At 41.7% G+C, this 16,668-nt stretch overlaps 1 non-coding gene across 1 annotated transcript; it reads left to right on the forward strand.

Annotated features, from left to right (window-relative positions):
- Window positions 1-11,373: 11,373 nt before the first annotated feature.
- Window positions 11,374-11,446, forward strand: TRNAG-CCC. Its single transcript has one exon. It is a non-coding gene; the product is annotated as a tRNA-Gly (tRNA).
- Window positions 11,447-16,668: the final 5,222 nt, after the last annotated feature.

Here is a 16,668-nt window from a genome sequence, read left to right on the forward strand (position 1 = left end):
AGATCTTCACAACAGCCCTGTGTGGCAGGCAGGGCTTGTTTAAGCATTACTGTTTTTCAAATGAGAGAATTGATTAAAGAGATTTGCCCTAAGTCACTCAGTGAGCAGGTTACAAAGTCAGGTGTGTTATCTTTGGTTCCCAAATCAGTGTTTTTGTTTTGTTTTGTTCTTATCCCTTCACTCTGCCTATCTTTGCTAAAATTCCCTAAAAGCGCAATATCCAAGACTGTATTTGGAGTTCTTTTAGGTTTTTTCCCTTTCATTAAATTCATATTATTTATTTGGTTCAGGCTGGTATTAGTATGATAAAGCCTCTGATGTTTACCTTTTCCTGTGTTTCTGACTCTAATCTTCTTGAAAGCAGGCACAGTGTTAGATATTCACTCATTCAACAGTTCTTTGGAGAACACTTAAAAATGCCAAGCACTGTTCTAAAACAAAACAAAGCTCTTGCTCTCCTGAATTCACCTTCTGGTAAAGGGGCTTGCAAAGTTTTGACCAAAATTCACAGTAATTTAAAGTAATATACTTTAAATCATGACCCAGTACACATATATATGTGTAGCTATATGTAACTGGAAATTTTATGACCTGATACCTATCCTTCTGTGTACAATGCACTGTCATATTTTCTAATCTCTCTTATTTCCTTTTTTCAATTCTGGTTGTGATTTTACATCCTACTAACAAGTCAGGACTCACACTTTGAAAAACACTGTTTTGGGGTTTGTTTGTTTAAGTGGACTTTTACTTTCAGGGTTTTGCATTTTTCTTAGCATGAAATTTTCAGTCAGTAACTGGTAAATTTGAAAGAATAAGTCCTTGGAGGTCAGACCAGTCAATCTTCTTCCTTGTAACCTAACTTTTACAAGTTAGATCCTAAACCACCCGAAAGCCTGAAGCTGGAGAGGTCACTAATCTATACCCATCCTACCCTGTGCCCAGCGCCTCAGACAATACAGGAATGAACCTAAGAAAGGAACTGCCCTTATTTCTCTTTGTGGACCCTCAGTTAGGAACCCTGAAATTGTGTTGACTATAGCAACCCATGCCAATGAGAGTGTAGGAGAGGGATGCTAGTTCTGGTCATCACTGTGTCACCAGCTAACTGACTTTGGTCCTCATCTTCTCTGCTTCTCCTTGTTCCTTGTCATATAGGAGTCAGAATCTACGCCAGGGTCCTTGCAGATGCTAGGACATAAAGATGCTATGCACTATGTCCATAACAGACAGAAAACATTCAGGCAAGGGGACTGTATTTCAGAGAGGTTAAATAGCTGAACTAAGTTACACTGCTACAGAGCCAGTGTTCAGTCTCAGCTTTGCTTGATGTACAAGCCTTGTTTCTAATGTTTATTAATACATTGTTTAATCTGTTTACCTTGTTTTTAATCTGTTGCCTCCCAAGGGTCTCAGTTTCATCCTCTGCCAAAAAATTCACATGATTCTTGTGTCACCTCCTGCTCTAAATCTAAACTTTGTTTTGGGGAAGGAAAAAAGCAAAGAGGAGCCTGAGAAGGCAGAGGGGAAGTGGGCCAAGCTGATTATCAGATTATAAATTCTGGTCAGGCCCTGTGTGTGTTAATCGCTCAGTTGTGTCCAATGCTTTGCTCTATGGAGCACTATGGACTCTGTGTATTGTAGCCCGGCAGGCTCTTCTGTCCATGGAATTCTCTAAGCAAGAATACTGGGGAGGGTAGCCATTCCCTTCTCCAGGAGATCTTCGCAACCCAGGGATCGAACCCAGGTCTCCTTCAGTGCAGGCAGATTCTTTACCATCTGAGCCACCAGGGAAGCCCAGTCAGGCCGTATCAGGTGTTACAAGGATAAATACAAGTACTTCTACTGGATGATAATCAGCCACTGCCCCAAGCCTTCTCCCCAAATACCCTCCTCTACTCCAGCCCTTCACTGAAACCCCTCCTTCACAGACCTTCCCATAGTCTAGTGACTAAAGGGTTAACTCTTGACATCCAGGAAGCCTGTAGGACCTAGCTCCAGCTAAGGCTAACTGCCTTCAGACTGATCAGTCTTCATCCTCCTCTACAGGATGTTAGGTATTTTGCTTAATGCTTTCAGGGACCTGGGTCTCCTGAAAACCAGGGCAGAGCCAAATGAGATTACCACCGAAAAGAAGGAGCTGCAAACCCTTGTTTTCTCTGGTAGGTGGGATTAAGGAGCATATGGCTACTTTCTTGGACAGGCATCAAAAGCTTTTCTATTTTCTTCATTCTCCTGGGTCCCCCAGTGAGACAAAGATACCACTCAGTCATCAAACATCCTTTTCCAAATTAATATAATAACTGTTTATTGACGGACTTCCCTAATGGTTCAGTGGTTGGGAGTCTGCCTGCCAATGTAGGGGACACAGGTTCGATCACTGGTCTGGGAGGATTCCACATGCTGTGGGACAGTGGGGCCCATGCACCACAGCTACTGAAGCCCATGTGCCTAGAACCTATGCTCTGCAACAGGAGAGGCCACCACAGCGAGGGCCCGCGCATATAGGCAGGAGAGTGGCTCGCACCCACTGCAGCTGGAGGAGGGTGTGAGCAGCAACAAAGACCCAGCCCAGCCAAAAATAAATAAATGTTAAAAATTTAAAAAAGAATAACTTTAAAAAAGCCTATTTATCAAGCACCTGTTATGTGCCAGGCCCTGTAATAGACTCCAGGGAAACAGTAATGAAGAAGCAGACTTGGTCCCTGTCCTCATGGAACTTAGTCTACCTAATGAGAGAGAGAGAAAAGTAAACAGAAAGTCAAAGTAGAGTGTGATTAGTGCTGTCATAAGGACGGTATGGGGCCTCCCCTGGTGGCTCTGCCTGCAACACAGGAGACACAGGTTCAGTCTGTGATCCAGGAAGATCACATGTGCTGCGGAGCAACTAAGCCCATGTGTCACAACTGTTGAGCCTGTGCTCTAGAGCCCTTGTGCCCTAGAGCCCGTGCTCAGCAACAGGAGAGCCACTGCACTGAGCGCTCCAACTAGAGAGTAGCCCTCGCTCGCAGCAACAAGAGAAAGCCCACACAGCAACAAAGACCCAGCACAGCCATAAATAAATAAGTAAAATTATATAATAAAAAACCAACTGGACTAATACTGAGGGTAATGTCCTGGATTAATTAACAGGATTAATGTCAGGGATAAAAACTCCATAAAGTCAAAAGAAAAATGAGAAATTAGGGGGGGAAATTGCAATTTGCATCACAAAAGGCTAATCCCCCTAATTATTAATAACTCCTAGAGATCAATAAGTATATGACCAATGATTTGAAAAAGTACCTAGGAGCAGGAGGAGTTAGATGAAGGTAGTCAAAATGTACAAGGATGTAACATACAACACGATACAGATAATTAACACTGCTGTAATTGTAAAGGAAAGTTCATAAGATAGTAACTCCTGAGTTCTCATCACAATTAAAAAATTTTTTTTCTATTTCCTTAATATCTACATGAGATGGATTTCACTAACTAAACCTATTGTGGTGGTCATTTCATGGTGTTTGTAAGTTGAATTATTTTGTTGTATACCTTAAATTTACATAGTTGTTTAGTCACTAAGTCATGTCTGACTCATTGTGACCCTATGGATGTAGCCCACCAGGTTCCTCTGTCCATGGGATTTCCCAGGCAAGAATACTGAAGTGGGTTGCCATTTCCTTCTCCAGAAGATCTTCCCAGCCCAGAGATCGAACTCAAATCTCCTTCATTGGCAGGCAGATTCTTTACCACTGAGCCACCAGAAAAGCCCAAACTTACATAGTGCTGTATGTCAGTTATGTCTCCATAAAACTGGAAAAAATTTTAAAAACAAATTAAAAAATTTCTTAGATAGCAAGTGATATTTACAGACAGTCCACGAAAAAGGAAATATGAATGGCTTCTCAGTTCAGCTCAGTTCAGTCGCTCAGTCATGTCCAACTCTTTGTGACCCCATAGACTGCAGCATGCCAAGCCTCCCTCTCCATCACCAACTCCTGGAGTTTACTGAAGCTCATGTCCATTGAGTTGGTGATGCCATTCAACCATCTCATCCTCTGTCGTCCGTTTCTCCTCCCACCTTCAACCTTTCCCAGCATCAGGGTCTTTTCAAATGAGTCAGCTCTTCAAATCAGGTGGCCAAAGTATGGGAGTTTCAGCTTCAGCATCAGTCCTTCCAATGAACACCCAGGACTGATTTCCTTTAGGTTGGACTGGTTGGATCCCCTCGAAGTCCAAGAGACTCTCAAGAGTCTTCTCCAACACCACAGTTCAAAAGCATCAATTCTCAGCTTTCTTTATAGTCCAACTCTCACATCCATACATGACTACAGGAAAAACCATAGCCTTGACTAGACCGATCTTCGTTGGCAAAGTAATGTCTCTGCTTTTTAATATGCTGTGTAGGTTGGTCATAACTTTCCTTCTAAGGAGTAAGCTTTTAATTTCATGGCTGCAGTCACCATCTGCTGTGATTTTGGAGCCCAAAAAAATAAAGTCAGCCACTGTTTCCCCATCTATTTGCCATGAAGTGATGGGACCAGATGCCATGATCTTAGTTTTCTGAATGTTGAGCTTTAAGCCAACTTTTTCATTCTCCTCTTTCACTTTCATCAAGAGGTTCTTAGTTCTTCTTCACTTTTTGCCATAAGGGTGGTGTCATCTGCATATCTGAGGTTATTGATATTTCTCCCGGCAATCTTGATTCTAGCTTGTGCTTCCTCCAGTCCAGCGTTTCTCATGATGTACTCTGCATATAAGTTAAATAAGCAGGGTGACAATATACAGCCTTGACGTACTCCTTTTCCTATTTGAAACCAGTCTGTTGTTCTATGTCCAGTTCTAACTGTTGCTTCCTGACCTGCATAAAGATTTCTCAAGAGGCAGGTCAGGTGGTCTGGTATTCCCATCTGTTTCAGAATTTTCCACAGTTTATTGTGATCCACACGGTTTAGGCTTTGGTGTAGTCAATAAAGCAGAAATAGATGTTTTTTTGGAATCTCTTGCTTTTTCGATGAATGGCTTCTAAATATATGAAAAGAAGTTCAGCCTCATTCTTAAGAAGGCAGATTAAAACCACACAGATACTACCATCAGATCGGCAAAAATCCAAACATTTACAAACTTTAATTGTGAGGCTGTGGATAGGCAGACACTCTTTAATTTATTGATGGTGGGAGTACAATTCCTATAGGGTTAATTTGACAAATGTCAAATTTTATGATCCCCACTTCTAAGCATGGTTCCTACAGATACATTTGCATTCATGAGAAGCACTGTGTATATAAGACTGTTTACTGCAGCATTATTTGTAAAGCAAAAAATTAGAAATAACCTATATATGTCCATCAGTAGGGAAATGGTAAATTAAATCTTAGTACATCCATATAATTAAACACTGCATGGCTGTGTTTAAGAGAGCCATGAGAATGAGAAAGCTCTCCAAAATATATTTTTTTTTTCCAAAATATTTTTTAAATGAAAACAAGGCTAGGTTCAGAATCATATGCTTAGCATGGAGTCTTCTGTGTAAAAGAGCAGGAAAACAATATTCATTAGTATTTGAGTAAAGAAATTCTGGAAGATTACACATGATACCTATAAAAGTGGTTACTGAGTCAGGTTGGGGACAGAGACGGGAGTGACTTTTCACTGTATACCTTAAAAAACATTTAAAAAAAATTTGAAACGTGAATGCTTACCAATTAAAAAACTTAAAACAATGTTGGCACACCTATTTAAATGGTTAACATTAAAAAGACTAACTGGTCTTCCCTGATGGTACAGTGGATCAGAAGCTGCCTGCCAATGCAGGGGACACAGGTTCAATCCCTGGTCTCCCCATGCCACAGAGCAGCTAAGCCCGTGTGCCACAAATACTGAAGCCTGCATGCTTTAGGGTCCTGGAGCCACAACTGCTGAGCTCTGGTGCTGCAACCACTGACACCCGTGCCCCTACAGCCTGTGCTCCACAGCAAGAGAAGCCACTGCAATGAGAAGCCCAGGCACCGCAAATAAAAAGCAGCCTCCACTGTCCATAACTAGAGAAAGCCCTTGCGCAGCAATGAAGATCCATCATAACCAAAAATAAAATAATTTAATAATAATCATAAAAGACTGACTATTTCAAGCCTTGGAGAGTATGTGGAGCTATTGTTACTAGAATTCTCATACACTGCTGATCAGAGTGTAAAACGGTACAACCACTTTGAAAACAGTATGGCAGGATTTTAAAAGTTATATTGGGTGATCAGTCCTTTCACTCCTATTAACCCAAGAGAAACAAAAGAATATGGGCACACAAAGGCTTGCCCATGACTATTACAGCTTAATTTGTAACAGCCAAAAACTGGAAACAACACAAATATCCATCAACAGGTCAATGGATAAATACATTGTGGTATTAAGGAATGAACTGTGTATCCATGCAACGTGGATAACCTCAATTATGTTGAAGGAAAGAAACCAGATAAGAGTGGACACTAAAGGATGCCATTTATATAAAATGTTGGAGAATACAAACCATAGTGATAAAAAACAGATCAATGATTGCCAATATAAAGGGAAAGGGAGGGACAGGAGAGAAGAGGTGGACTTTGGGAAGCTTTGAGGGGTGATGGATATGTTCACTATTTTGATTGTGGTGATAGTCTTCTTGGGTATGTCAGAATTTATCAGCTTGTACATTTTAAGCATATGCAGGTTATTGTATGTTGTGTGTGCATGCTTAGTCACTCACCTGTCCGACTCTTTGTGATCCCATGGACTGCAGCCCGCCAGGCTCCTCTGCTCATGGGATTCTCCAGGTAAGAATACTGGAGTGGGTTGCCATTTCCTATTCCAGGGGATCTTCCCAACCCAGGGATTGAACCCAAGTCTCCTGCATTGACAGGCAGATTTTTTTTTAATCGCTGAGCCACCTGGGAAGCCCTTATTGTATGTCAATCATGCCTTAATAAAGGTGTTTTAAAAAAATTTTTGGTGATACCCTCCCCCCTCCTTTTTTTATTTTTTTGGCCACAGTGCGTGGCCTGTGGGATCTTAATTCCCCAACCAGGGATTGAACCCATGCGCCTGTAGTGGAAGATAGAGTCTTAACCACTGGACCACAGGGGAAGTGCCAATAAAGGTGTTTAAAAAGAAAGAATGTTAATGTTGGGAGGACTTCCTTGATGGTCCGGTAGTTAAGGATCTGCCTTCCAAAGCAGAGGATGTGGGTTTGATCCCTTGTCAGGGATCTAAGATCCCACATGCCATCGCACAGCTAAGCCTGAGCACCACAACTAGAGAGAAGCCTGAGCACCACAAGGAAAGGTCCTGTGAGCCACAGCTAAGACTCAACACTGCCAAACAAATATTTTTTAAAACTATTTTTGGCTGCACTGGGTCTTCTTTGCTGTCTGTGGGCTTCGTCTTGCTGCAGAGAGTAGAGCTACTCTCTAGTTGTGCTTAGTCTTCTCGTTGTGGTGTCTTCTCTTGTTGAGTCACATAGGCTCTGGAGTGTGGGCTCAGCAGTTGTGGTGCAGGGGCTCAGCTGCCTTAAAGCACGTGGAATCTTCCTGGACCAGGAATGGAACCCATGTCCTCTCCTTTGGCAAGCCGATTCTTAACCCCTGGGCCACCAGGGAAGTCCAATAAGTGTTTTTTTTTTTTTCCAATAAGTGTTTTTTAAAAATAAATTTTAAAATTGCTGGGATGAAGAAGAGAGAATAGCCAAGAATGATGGCTCATGAACTCTTAGTGTGTTTGGGCAAGAGAGATGCTGAGAGGAAAATCATAGAACTCAGTAAGCACTACAGTGGAGATGGATAAACTGCCCTCCGAGGATTCAGAGATTGACACACCTCTTCCTGAAGGTTCTCCTGTGTGTGTTAAGTCATTTCAGTTGTGTCTGACTCTTTGCGACCCTATGAATTATAGCCCACCAGGGACCTCTGTCCGCAGGATTGTCTAGGCAAGATTACTGGAGTGGGTTGCCCTGCCCTCCTCCAGGGGATCTTCCTGATCCAGGGATCGAACCGAGTCTCTTTTGTTTCCTGCACTGCAGGTGGGTTCTTTACCACTGAGCTACCAGGGAAGCCCCAAAGGTTCTCCCAGTCCCAGTTAATTAGGCTGATAAGAGCTTTTTTGGGCTATGCTGGGACTTCATTCATTGCTTTTTCTCAGGCTTTCTCTAGTTGCAGCAAGCAGGTGCTGCTCTTCCTTGTGATGTGTGGGTTTCTGATTGCAGAAGCTTCTCTTGTGAAGCACAGCCTCCAGGCATGCAGGCTTCAGCAGTTGCAGCACATGGGCTCTAGAATGCGAGCTCAGTAGTTGTGGTGCAAAGGCTTAGCTGCTCCAAGACACGTGGAATCTTCCTGGACCAGAGATCGTACCAGTTTCCCGTGCACCTTCAGGTGGATTCTTATCCTCTGTGCCACCAGGGAAGTCCCTGATTAGAGCTTTTTAAAGTACCTTTATTGAACACCTTCTCAGTGTTGGACTCTTCACTTCTATTAACAGAAAACAAAAACCTATTTCCCAGCCCAAAGAGGGAGGGTGGAGGTTTGTGGAAGAATCCAGTCAGGCCCTGAAGCAACCTTTTAAAAGCTTTGGCTGGTCTTTGTGTAACTAAGGGAACAAAGATTACAAGATATATGACTCAGAAATGGATCCTCTTTTCTTATTGCTGGCAAGCCTTTGTAGGAGAGGCAATAACACTGCTCTGCATAATAATGCCAAGGCCTAACTCCACTGTAGCTGGGGAGCCTAGTAAATCCTGGGACAGCTTCTCTTCTTTTGGGGTTCTGAGCAATTTTTATCCCTGTGAAATCCCAAACCACTTTTATCAGAATCACTTCAGTTCAGTTCAGTTCAGTTGCTCAGTCGTGTCCGAATCTTTGCAACCCCATGAATCGCAGCACGCCAGGCCTCCCTGTCCATCACAAATTCCTGGAGTTTACTCAAACTCATGCCCATCGAGTCGGTGATGCCATCCAGCCATCTTATCCTCTGTCATCCCCTTCTCCTCCTGCCCCAATCCTTCCCAGCATTAGGGTCTTTTCCAACAAGTCAACTCTTCGCATGAGGTGGCCAAAGTATTGGACTTTCAGCTTCAGCATCAGTCCTTCCAATGAACAACCAGAACTTATCTGTTTTAGGATGGACTGGTTGGATCTCCTTGCAGTCTCAAGAGTCTTCTCCATTTCGACTCTGTGGGAGAAGGCGAGGGTGGGATGTTTCGAGAGAATAGCATCGAAACATGTATATTATCTAGGGTGAAACAGATCGCCAGCCCAGATTGGATGCATGAGACAAGTGCTCAGGCCTGGTGCACTGGGAAGACCCAGAGGGATCGGGTAGAGAGGGAGGTGGGAGGGGGGATCGGGATGGGGAATACATGTAAATCCGTGGCTGATTCATGTCAATGTATGACAAAAACCACTACAATATTGTAAAGTAATTAGCCTCCAACTAATAAAAATAAATGGGAAAAAAAAAAGTCTTCTCCAACACCACAGTTCAAAAGCATCAATTCTTCGGCACTCAGCTTTCTTCACAGTCCAACTCTCACATCCATACATGACCACTGGAAAAACCATAGCCTTGACCAGACGGACCCTTGTTGGCAAAGTAATGTCTCTGCTTTTTAATATGCTATCTAGGTTGGTCATAACTTTCCTTCCAAGGAGTAAGCATCTTTTAATTTCATGGCTGCAGTCACCATCTGCAGTGATTTTGGAGCCTCAAAAAATAAAGTCTGACACTGTTTCCACTGTCTCCCCATCTATTTCCCGTGAGGTGATGGGACCAGATGCCATGATCGTAGTTTTCTGAATGTTAAGCTTTAAGCCAACTTTTTCACTCTCCTCTTTCACTTTCATCAAGAGGCTTTTTAGTTCCTCTTCACTCTCTGCCATAAGGGTGGTGTCATCTGCATATCTGAGGTTATTGATATTTCTCCCAGCAATCTTGATTCCAGCTTGTGCTTCTTCCAGCCCAGCATTTCTCATGATATACTCTGCATATAAGTTAAATAAGCAGGGTGACAATATACAGCCTTGACGTACTCCTTTTCTTATTTGGAACCAGTCTGTTGTTCCATGTCCAGTTCTAACTGTTGTTTCCTGACCTGCATACGGATTTCTCAAGAGGCAGGTCAGGTGGTCTGGTATTCCCATCTCTTTCAAAATTTTCCACAGTTTATTGTGATCCACACAGTCGAAGGCTTTGGTGTAGTCAATAAAGCAGAAATAGATGCTTTTCTGGAACTCTCTTGCTTTTTCGATGATCCAGCGGATATTGGCAATTTGATCTCTGGTTCCTCTGCCTTTTCTAAATCCAGCTTGAACATCTGGAAGTTCTCGGTTCACGTATTGCTGAAGCCTGGCTTGGAGAATTTTGAGCATTACTTTACTAGCGAGTGAGATGAGTGCAATTGTGCGGTAGTTTGAGCATTCTTTGGGATTGCATTTCTTAGGGATTGGAATGAAAACTGACCTTTTCCAGTCCTGTGGCCACTGCTGAGTTTTCCAAATTTGCTGGCATATTGAGTGCAGCACTTAGTGTTTATTAAAAATGCAGTGTAGTAGGGCGATTCTACCACATGACATTTGCTGGTTTAAGGGTTAAGCTTTCATTTTATTCTGCAAGGTGTGTGTGTGTTCTGTGTGTGTGCTCCAAAAGTTATTTTCCAAAGGGCAGTCAGAAGAATAGAGCCTCATCTACATCTCCATCTGGCCAAGAGACTGGAAGGGGTCTGAACTTGGGATGCCAACCTTCCTTGGACAAATTTTCTGGGTGGATTGTGTGCTAGAGTTCGTAGCGCCCACTCCATCCCTCACCCTCTGCCACACACTCACCTCTTCCAGACTGAATATGTCAGATTTAGGGAAATGTACTTCTGAATATGGGGCTCCCAGGTGGCGCTAGTCGTAAAGAATCCACCAGTAACTCAGGAGACTCGGGTTGGATCCCTGGGTTGGGAAGATCCCCTGGAGGAGGAACTGGTAACCCACTCCAGTATTCTTGTTTAGGAAACCCATGGATAGAGGAGCCCGACAGGCTACAGTCCATGGGGTCGAATAGAGTTGGACGCCACTAAACGACTGCGCATGTACACACTTCTGAGTAAAGGTGAGGAAGCAGAGGGAGGAAGCGCCTGGCCCCTCCCAGAAAGGAGTGGAGGTGTGAAGGAGGCGTTCCTAGGGAGGAAACTGACCTGAGGACAGGGAGTCAGAGTAGGGTTTGGAGTCCAGGCACGCAAAACCTGACCCGCTCATAACAACTTATCTGGTTTTCATCTCAATCACACAGAAAGTTAAAATAGAAAATTTAATGCTTTCTCTTATTCATTGGAATTCTCTTTAGCTTTTTTCCCAACTCCTCAATAAAGAACAACCTTGAGGGACTTCCCTGGTGATCCAGTGGCTAAGACTCTGCACTCCCAATGCAGGGGGTCCAGGTTCGATCCCTGGTCAGGGAACTAGATCCCACATCCCCCAACTAAAGATCCTTCATGCCGCAGCTAAGATCTGACACAGCCAAATAAATAATTTTCTTTAAAAAAAGAACAGCCATATTTAGTCATGCTGTGGAGAACTCACAGCTGTGCCCCACTGTGACTACAGCTGCATTTCATCCAGAGAAACCACACTAGGCAACTAGCAGCCAGGTGAGTGACGCAGGACAGAAGGAAACAGAGGATCAAGCGAAAGACTTGGGGGCACAGGCAAGCAACAAGCCTTGCCTTCCATTCCATTTCCCCAAATAAATATACAGTTCCCACAGGGTATATTGTTCTAGGATCCACCTCCCCTTCACAGATACCAAAATCCAAGGCTGCTCAGATCCCTTATATAAAATGGTATTTGCCTGAAACCTCTGCATATTCTCCTGTATAATTTGAAATCATCTCTAGATTACTTATAATACCTCAGTTCAATCGCTCAGTTGTGTCCGACTCTTTGCGACCGTATGGACTGTAGCCTACCAGGCTCCTCCATCCATGGGATTTTCCAGGCAAGAATACTGGAGTTGGTTGCCATTTCTTTCTCCATACAATGTAAATGCTATGTAAACTGCATAGTTTTAAATACTATGTAGTTGTAGATACTATGTACAAAGTTTGATTTGCAGCAAATTCACCTTTTGCTTTTGGGGACTTTCTGGAATTTATTTTCCAGATATTTTCAATCCTTGGTGGATTGAATCCTCTGATGCAATACCCATGGATAGTGGGTGGCCAGCTGTGCTAGAGACAGGGGGCCTTTAAAATAGAGGGAAGTGCTGACACTTGGGTTTCATATACATCATCTCATTTAATTGTTAAAAAACTCTAGAAGTATAATCCCCATTTTACAAATGAGACACTACAGCCTAAAGAGGCTATCTTACCCCCAGATGAAACAGCTAGTCAGTGACCATGATCAGATCTGAACCTAGATCTGTAGATCTGACTGAATTATAATATCTCTTCCTGGCTCCTGTGGCAGGGGAGTTTGGCGATCGTGGCAGTTAACTGCCTGTCCATTTGTTATTCTTTATTCTATAGAAGTTTGGATTATTTGATGCTTTCAAGCCTGTATTGCTTCTGAAGTTCACAGAAATAACAAAGATACTAAAAAGAGAAAATAATAAAATCAGTGGTTCTTGGAAAACAATGTGAAATGCCTCTGGGAGTGGTAGGTTTCATTATGCCAGAGGATTTAGGAAGACAGAGTATAAAGAACATGGAATGTGGAAGAAAATGTAGGTCCCAGTCCTGCTCTGCTCTCCAGCTGTTTGGCTTTAGACAAATCACTTAACCTTTCTGAGCCTGAGTTGTCTCATCTTGAAATTACTCCTATCTCACAGACATGGTATGAAGGTCAAATAATAACATAAATGGTACTACTTCTTGGGCTGCAGAATGCAATCTGTATCTTAATATAAGTATGAAGTCTAAAAAAAACTATCAGATTTACTAAAGCTGCTCCTTTGTTGCAAGAAAGGAGATTCCTTTTGGACACTTCCTGGACACAATTTCTGTGGAAGCAGGAGTCAGAGGCCTTTAGCCAAGCTAAATGTATGATGGTTGATTCTGCCAACTTATTTCCTACTCCAAGTTTTCTTTTCCTCTTATCTACACATCTGCATGTCAGGAATAAAATTTTTCCCCTATGATATGAGTTTTTGATGGAAACTTCCAGACTTAGATGGGAGAAAGAAGAAGGGAGGAACAAAAGCCCACGTTTCTTCAGCATTTCAATCAACAACCTCATTTTCTTCTAACAGTTGAAGTGAACTTCTTATGAATAATGGATGATAACCTGATGAATATGCACACAGCCTATTATGCCTGTGAGGTTTGGTGAATAATTTATGAGCTAAAATGTTCCTCACCTTGTTACTGTACAAAAATTATGGGGAAAAAAATCCATATTTACCCTTTGAGCTGGTAAGGTGATCTGTCAGAGTGACAGCAGCCTAGCAATAATTTTACATCATTGCTAAAATTAAAGTAAATAGATAAAATATATGCATTTCAGGGTGGGAAGTCTATAAAAAATGGAGCATGCCCAACCACACTCCTTGCCAAGCAAGTATTCCAGAACTCTGACTTCCACCTTTAAATAGCCCTGCATTGTTACCAGCACTCAGGGATCTTCTCTTTGATGGTCCTTTTCCCCTTACAAGGACTTCAGTATAACCAGTCAAGGTGAACAATAGCTTATTTTATGAAAGCTGGCCAACTACAAGCCATGATGTAAAATTTAAGATGTCAGAGATTTTTTAAAAAGAAAGTCCTAAAAGCTTTCAGAGAACAAGCAGGTAAACACAGTGGGGGAAAAAGACAAAAAAACCTGGCCCAGAAACACTTGAAAAATGTATTTGCATTGCTGTCTTCTCTCACAGCTGAAAGGTTTTTTCCCCTGCTGACCAGCCTGACTCCCTGCTGTATCATCCTTCAACTCACTCCCACCTGCCCAAGCCTCCTTCTCTTAGCAACAGCAAAGATGCCTCTAACCTGGTGATTGGCAGGAGGAGGGGCAAGATTAACTTGGCAGTTAAGGAAGGTGTCTGGGAAAATATATGTGGATCCTGGGGAAATTTGGTTGCTCCAGGGCAACTTTTGAAGATCTGAAACTGAGTCAGTCCTCAAACCACGCAAAACAGGATTCTAGGGATTATCTACTTAGATTCCAAGAGCTTTCTAGGAATAGAGTGCAGGGCCAAGGAAGACTCCTACTGTCAACAGAGCATCCCTGATGCTTGGAGAAGACTCAGGTAAAAGAGGAAACAGAAGGCCCTGTCCTACGTCTGTTGGGTAAACCAATATATTCTCAGGAAACAGAAAGAAAGGGCTATTTACTACAAATTATGAGGTTTTTGAAAAAATGATATAATTAAAATAATAATATTAATTTAAACAATTCAGTATTATTCAAGAAGGCTACTTAGAGCGGGTAAATCCTGAGGAGAGTTTGCAAGGAAAGAACAGCCCCAGCTGAATGGGAAGATTAGAGGTACATATGGCCAGGCCTTTCTGATCTGGCCCCTGCCTATCTTTCCAAGTTCATTTTGTGAAGTTCTTCCCGTCACTTGCTGTGCTCCAGTTTCTTGAGCACCAGGTTCTTTCCTGTCTTATCACCTCTGCTGTTCCTTTGGTCTCCTGCCTATTTCACTTTTTAAAAGTATTTATTTTTATGTATTTATTTGACTGCATCGGGTCTTAGTTGCAGTATGCAGAATCTGTAGTTGTGGCATGTGGAATCGAGTTCCCTGACCAGGAATCTAACTCAGGCCCCCTGCAGTGGGAGTGCAGTCTTAGCCACTGGAAAACCAGGAAAGTCCCTATTCCATCTTTTAAACTTCGCCTTATATGTGACTTCCTTAGGGAGGCCTTCCCTGCCCCCCAGTGTGATTCTTTCTCATATCACCTTCCGGTTTCCTTCACTGTCACATGTAGTGATATATTTATGTGCTTATTTTTTGTTTAACATGTGTTTCCCCAGAAGACTATAAATTTCAAGAAAGCTGTTTTGTCTTCCACTGGACACTTAGCATCCAATCTAGTAGACAATAATATTTTTTAATAAATATAGGCTGAGAGGCATAGGAATTGGGAGCAAAGGAGAAAAAGAAAATGTGCTGGGCTGAGGATACTATTGACGAGTTTTCTTTGGCACAGCATGTCACTAGTGACAGCTTCTCCCTACTTACTCATGGAAATATTTGTATTGTTGGCTTTTTTTCTGACTATAAAATGTGTACTTATTCCAAAAATCGTATATTGCAATATTGAAAAAAAAAAAAAAAAGACTGTATTTCAAGCATCAGTGAGGATGAAATAACTAAAACTCTCATACATTACTATTAAGGATATAAACTGGTTCAGACATTTTGGGAAAGTATTTAGCAGTATCTGTGTTAAAAGTGTTAGTGGCTCAGTTGTGTCTATTCTTTGTAGCCTGCCAGACTCCTCTGTCCATGGAATTTCTCAAGGCAAGAATACTGGAGTGGATAGTCATTTCCTTCTCCCAGGGGTCTTCCCAACCCAGGGATCAAACCGAGGTCTTCTGCATTGCAGGCAGACTCTTTAATGTCTGAGCCACCAGGGGAGCAGTATCTATGGGGTTAGCCAAAAAGTTTATTCGAGTTTCTGTAAGATGTTACGGAAAACCCAAACTCAAAGTTTTTTATTGGCCAACCCAATAAAAAGTTGAACATATACCCCAAACTTAGCAATTCCACTCCTCAATATTCACCTAGGAAAAATAAGTACATGTATTCATTAAGAGACTTATACAAGCATGTTTAGAGCAGCTTTTATGCATAAAAGACAAAAAGAGAAAGGACTCAAATGCCCATCAATAGTAGAATGGATAAATTGTGGTATAATTATACAATGGAATGTATAGAGCAGTATAAAAGAACAAGTAATAAACTGTTAAACACAACAACATGGGTGAATCTCAAAAACATGTGTTGAGTAACAGAAACCAGACACAAAAGAATACACATACTGTCTGACTCCATTTAGATGAAGTTCAAGAACCAGTAAAATTAATCTATAGTGATAATTGGACGTTTACCTATCAAGGAACACAGAGAAGTCTTCTCAGGTGTTGGAAATGCTCTATATCATATTGTAGATGGTGATTTTGTATATGTTTATAAAATATGTATGTATGATATATGATAAAATGTAATTATTATAATTATGCCCAGGGTTCCCTCATTGCAGACAGATTCATTACCGTTTGAGCTACCAGGGAAGCCCCAATTGTTATAAAAAATATTATATGTAAATGACATATAATCTATTTTACATGTAAATAATATGTGTAAGTAATGTAATGTGTAGATAAAAATAAATATTTTATGTATATATAAATAATTCATCAATATGTACATTTAGGGTTTGTGTACTTTACTGTGTGCATGTTATAACCGATAAATAAAAAATTTAGACCAACAAAAAAGTAATATTTGTTCAGGATCAAAAATTTAGGCAGAAGAGTATACAATACAAATTTAAGGCTTCCTTTTTCCAAAGAAAACCACAATTACCATTCTCATGTCTGTCTCCCTGAACCCCTTTGATCACATCTGTTTCTTTCTTCATACTGTCCCTGATATCATGCATTTGATTTATCTGTGTGTAGCACCAAACCACGTCACAGAGACTAAGAGTTTTGTCTTCATGTGATAACATTCAATAGC

Source organism: Cervus elaphus, chromosome 3, assembly GCF_910594005.1.
Source record: "Cervus elaphus chromosome 3, mCerEla1.1, whole genome shotgun sequence".
NCBI lineage: Eukaryota > Metazoa > Chordata > Mammalia > Artiodactyla > Cervidae > Cervus > Cervus elaphus.